This window comes from Poecilia reticulata, chromosome 10 (genome assembly GCF_904066995.2).
Source record: "Poecilia reticulata chromosome 10, P_reticulata-male-v2, whole genome shotgun sequence".
In the NCBI taxonomy this organism is placed as follows: domain Eukaryota; kingdom Metazoa; phylum Chordata; class Actinopteri; order Cyprinodontiformes; family Poeciliidae; genus Poecilia; species Poecilia reticulata.
The window spans coordinates 26,757,720-26,762,327 of record NC_088839.1 but is presented as its reverse complement, the minus strand read 5'-3'; the positions used below and the strand labels follow the sequence as shown (position 1 = coordinate 26,762,327).

The following is a 4,608-nucleotide window of genomic DNA, read 5'->3' as shown; positions in this document are numbered from 1 at the left end:
ATATTTTAGGTAGCTACAAATAAATGTTTTCTTTCCCATTTTCCCCAAATTAGATTTTAAGTAACTCATTTATAGAAGCAGATTAGGTCATAATAAAACTGTAAATGTGATTTTGAAGCCACCTGTAAATAAATAACTTTAATTTCCCTTCAAGGTTTCTGTGCAGGCCATGTTAGATAATGGCTGCCGGGTATCAGCAGCCTGTTACATCCACACTCCACCTGAAAGACGGAGCTGAAAGGAGCCTCCATTATCAGCCTCTGAAGCACTTCAAAGGCTGCGGCCGAGTGAGAGTGCAGCCGCCCCGACGGTGCGAGTTTCCCTCTTCCCACTGCAGAGGACCCCGTTTGTGTCGACCCTGTTTACGGATCCCAGGGAAGGCAAACGGCCCGTTTCTGCTTGGAGGAGCTCAAACACGGCGCTGAGTGAGGCAGGGAAGGAGCGAGGCAAATTCAAATTACCTGGAGGGTTTTGGTTTGGTTGGTCAGTTTCTGCTGACAGAATTTAGCGCTTTTAAAACAAACATGACAGAAATGCACTTATATGCACACACTCACTTGGTTTTTTGTTTCATTAGCTGAACTTACCTTCACTCAACACAAGATGTCGCTCTCTTTCACCAAACCCATCAGCTGCTGCTGCTGCAGGATCTCCCACCTTTTCACCTTTACTTCATTTCATGATGTCAACTTGATCAATAATATAATCTGTAAAACATAAACATGCTACAATAAGACAAAAACTCCTCATTTATCGGCTTTTATTTTAAATTTACTATCAGCTCAGTTTGAACAGAATTATTGCTCGTTTAATTTAATTAAAAAGTTACGCTGCAAAAACACAAAATCTTATGAAGTAATTTTGGTGTAGTTTCTCATGCAAATATCTTGGTATACTTTAAATAAGACAAATATAACTTAGAAGTAACTTTTCAGGAAGATGAAGACCCTTGATTTAATTCAATAATCCCTGAGTTTTTTTTATTTTTAAATTCTAGTTCCATTTGCAGATTATTTCAGTTTTAACGAGACATATTTCACATGTTATAAGTGAAATAATCTGCCAGAGGAACCAGAACTTTTTTATCAATATTAAGGAGTTATTGACTTAAAAAAAGCTCCTATATCTTTCTGGAATGTTACTTCTAAGTTAGTTTTGTCTTATTTCATACATTATACAAACTAGACCAAAAATAATTAGTAAAATGTTTTATATTGTAGCTGCTTGGCAGGTCATTTGTTCTGGTGTTTCTAAGTTGATGAGATGGCTGCGATCCTTTTCTGCATAATGAAATTAGTGATATTTACAAATTTTTATTGAAAATTAGCTTTATTCTTGATTGAAAAAATCTGAATTATTTTTGTTGGCTATGTTTTTAAGCAAATAAAAACAAACAAAACAAAACAAAAACAATTATGGATTCTGCTGATCTAGTTTAGCATTCTACAACCTAAACATCAGATTATAATCTATTGGATTTTATTGTTCTGGGCTCCCATTCTCCCACATCTGTGCTCATTTGCATCCATCAATATTTAAAGCTAAATTTAAAAACTATGTTTTACTTGTGTGAAATGGTTAAATAAGAAGAGTCAGAAAGACTTTTGTTATGCTAGTTTTTTCCACCAAACCTCTGTTATAAACATGTTATTAACGCATAAATAAACAAATCTGTGCCCAGCTCTTGTATTAAATTATGATGAGCTGACATCGAGCTGTCTCCACGCAGCATCTCGGCTTGCTTAAGCAAATGTTGGCTGAATTGAAGGTTTCCTTCCAGAGCTGTAAATCCTGAGAGGAACAGACTTTCACGGGGTATTTATGGCGCAGACTTCCCTTCCTTTCTGCAGGGGGGCAGGGTGCTTGACACCATTCATGTGTCTCTGCCCTTTTAACTGCAACCATTTTGACCCAATCTGCACCCAAACACTTAATGACACTTCATTATTAAATTTTTGCCATTTAGAGTTCATAATTTAGCTGGAAAATACCTCAAATGTTATGATGCTGAGGTGTCAGTCACAATTACATAGATTATATATAAATTTAGCAAACAAAAAAGTCTTAATCCTAAGTAACAGTGAGGATTACCTTTACAAATATTTAGCTACATGATCCAAAATTGAAACAAAGAGATAAATTTGATTCATCAATGAAAAGCAGATGCATGTTTCATTTTGAGAAGGTAACCCCATAAACCAAGGATATTTTCTAATAAAATCCACCAATAATGTCAGATTTTAAAGAAACGTTATAATTTACAACCAGACTGGATTACTGGAAGAATTAGAAATGATCTACTAATTTCATGTCCAGACTTGAGATGTTTCACTGCAGATGCATTTGATTCTCTGCCTGTAATTTTACATCAGTTTTAAAGGTAAAATCCACACAGAAAGATGCTGCCATCACCGTGTTTGACTGCAGGGATGGTATTAATAACTCTCAACACACATTGTTGGAAACTAAATTCCAGTTTCTGGAGTACCCAGAGAAAACTGCTGCATGCACAGGGAGAACAGATCCACATCGTTCTTTCTGCAAGGAAACAGTGGTAACTGCTTCTGCATTTACTAATATTTAAATATATGATGATATTTTTATACAGGTTTCTGAACAGTGTTGATAATCAATAAAATATTATCAAAATGCTGAACAATTCTGTGTTACAAGAAATGTCCAGAGTCGAGTTAGAGTTCTGTAAATATTCTTTCTTTCTTGCAACATTGTTTATTTTGTTGGAAGTTGCTTTTGGTGCAGCATATGAAAAAAAAAAGAACCTACTATGTGGAAATTTTTTTTTTTTTTATAGGAGGAGCAAAATCTCCTTTTTATGTTTGTAGACAAACTGAGATGAAAGATGTTGCAGAGGAAAAGGTTGACACAATGTTCACTTTGGTGACTAAAAATAAAGTAAAAGCTGAGTTTCTGTTTTTTTTTCAATGATGAATGACTGAGTTTTTCTCTCAGTTGTGTTTTAACAATGTTCTCTGGTTAATGTACATGTGAAAGTTTCTCAGGGAAAATAAATGTGTTGCTAAAATCAAATCTTTTGCTGTTACTTATTTCATCTGAAGTTAAGATGTTAACTGCATCTTGTTGATAGAGCCTCGTTTCTGATGTGACGTTAAGCCTAAACTACAACATTTCAGTCATTTTCTGTCTAGTACTTGTATTGTACCTGACTGTGAGGGCGGATTAAGCACTGTGTGCTTAAAAAACGATAACAGAGGACAGGTGGAGGTTGAAATAAGTGTCCAGGAACATAATAATAATTCACAAATTGTTTACTTTAAAGCAAGTGTTAGATAATAGCTGTTTGGGAATCGCTCTGTTGGAGCTGAAATATGTTATTTCACAGACAGAACAGATTGTTTCTTTCTTTGTGATGTGTGATGAAAACAATGTTCTTAAAGATCCAAAAATAAAATAATTTGCTGAGTTGCTGGTTGCAGTCATGTGGAAAAAATGTGTACAAACTGCGACAATGTTTTTGTAACATAATTAGATACATGGATATCAATTGTGAAATTTTATGTTTAAAAAAATGGAGGAAAATATAAAGATGATTATCAGCTTCTCTGTTGTTAAGGAAATAGTCCACAAGTGGAAAACATAAAAAAATCTGATTAGCTGTTTTAGCTCCATTACTTTTATATCAAGATGTGTTTCTACTGTCTGATGCAGCTAACGTACCATTTAGAGGTGGTCTCAAACAGCCCGTAATGACGTGTTGCTGTTTGTACGCCAGAGACCATGCAGGTGTTACCAAGGCCAAGGGATGAATTCACCGCTGCCTAAGCCATCCTCCCTGCACATTTTCCCAGGGCAGGAAGAATAGATGTGTTCATTTCATACAGAAACATTTTACTCAAGAAAGTGGGACCAGAGTTGATCAGTTATTTGTGTTTCTCATTTCAAACTGCCTCAAACTGGTTCCTGAACCCACAGAGCTCTACTGACCTCTGACCCAGGGCATCAAACAGCAGATTTTGATTGTAAAAATTGGCACACGTTTCATATAACATCTCCAAACTCTTATAAAACAGGCAAGAGCAGTTTCAATACCAAAACATCTGTTACACTCAATATTTTCTGATTAGTTTTTAACTTTTTTGGTTATAATGAACTAAAACATTTTCAAATTAATATATGATTTATAGACTCTTAAGAATGTGATCTACTATAAAACCCTACTGATTAGACTAATTTGAATCAAATCGTGATCATAAGAAAAATGTTCTTATGACTGAGTTATATATTGATTAAACTATGAGTCTAAATCTAACCTAAATTGAGGCAATCAGGATCAGTCTAATATTTCAACATGGGCTAAAGTTAAAGCTAGCATTAAAACTAGTATAATTAAACTAAGATTTCCAACAAATCTCACATGAGTAATTTCTCGGACAGCTACTTTTCACTTTAACTTGAGTAAAAATATATTCAGATATAGCTACTGTTATTTATTTCCATTTTTGATACACGCTTTACCCACCTCTGGACATAAATATGCTCCAGCCCTCTGCTGCAGCTCTGTGTCGCACCTGGACGGACTTCCTCCTGAGCTCGAGGTATATTTACTCGAAACTGGGAAAGTTGCCCAGA

General features: G+C 35.1%; 1 long non-coding RNA gene across 1 annotated transcript; it reads right to left on the bottom strand.

Moving 5' to 3' along the window:
- On the bottom strand, positions 1-4,580 carry LOC145553130 (uncharacterized). The gene is made up of 3 exons (XR_014089356.1): positions 4,499-4,580; positions 3,697-3,811; positions 1-707 (listed from the first exon to the last, which is right to left on the bottom strand). It is a non-coding gene; the product is annotated as an uncharacterized LOC145553130 (long non-coding RNA).
- Positions 4,581-4,608: the final 28 nt, after the last annotated feature.